General features: G+C 33.3%; 1 protein-coding gene across 2 annotated transcripts in view; it reads right to left on the bottom strand.

Moving 5' to 3' along the window:
• The window catches only part of nup35 (nucleoporin 35), a 7,687-nt gene that overhangs the window by 5,851 nt on the left and 864 nt on the right, over positions 1 to 972 (bottom strand). The gene's annotated exons all lie outside the window — the stretch shown is intronic.

Below are 972 nucleotides of genomic sequence, written 5' to 3'. Positions count from 1 at the left end.
AAGCTGAAAATACGTGGCTCAATAGTTTCTTTTAACATTTTCCTTAAACCAAATCATTCCTGTTATTCCAATTATTCCCTAAAACATCCAGTAGAACAAGTAAATTTATCCTGGGAAGAGATTAAAATCCCTGCAGACATGCAGAGATGTGCGTCTTTGCTGAAGGTATTATACGTATGTGGCCAACATGAATTTCAATCGGCTTTTATGCTGGTCCCACTTAAAGTACGTAGAAATAACATCAGCCAAAATAGAACCAGTTAAAAAAATAGATGCTCAAATGAAAGGTCGATATTTTCAATAAAGAATACAATATTGGAGGATTATTAAGCATCTGTATTTTGATTTGACAACGATCTGAGAGAGAAAGTGAAAATACAGTTCAGCAGGACATTTTAAAAATAATTATTGTACATTTTTCTGTTAAAATTGGTAAGGTTACCTTTATTATTCAAGCAAAATTGTGTCAAACAGCATTCAGCTGTCAGCTTTGCCGTTCTAAATGCGAACACCGCAAGTAAAGATTTTCATTTTCAGCCCTGTAGCCATTTTGTCTGACGTCACCGTGAAAAAGGTCTATTATTCCAGATTAAATCTACTTAAACCTTAAATAACCTTCAATATTTTACTCTCCATAGAATTTTTTTTTTGTCAAAATTATACAAGTTAGAAACATTGACTGTAAAAAATATCTTATATACAGTCAATGGTTAGAAATAAGCGCAAGATAACATCGAGCCATTAACAACAATAAAATAAAATGATCTGGAGGGCCGGATAGAAATTACAGAGGGCCACATCCAGACTTTGACACATCTGCATTAAACTGTGTAAGGGAGCCACATAATAGCTGTAAAGAGCAAATGTCAGCTTTAATATGAATATTTAAAGCAGGAGAAGAGAGATTTGAGTTTTGGTAACTTGTACAAGTTATTCAGAAATAAATCACAGGAAGGGGAAAGTGACAGATTT

The sequence above is a fragment of the Oryzias melastigma genome, linkage group LG21 (assembly GCF_002922805.2).
Source record: "Oryzias melastigma strain HK-1 linkage group LG21, ASM292280v2, whole genome shotgun sequence".
NCBI classification, from domain to species: domain Eukaryota; kingdom Metazoa; phylum Chordata; class Actinopteri; order Beloniformes; family Adrianichthyidae; genus Oryzias; species Oryzias melastigma.
Note: the sequence above shows the minus strand (reverse complement) of the source record. Positions and strands in the feature narration are given on the sequence as shown.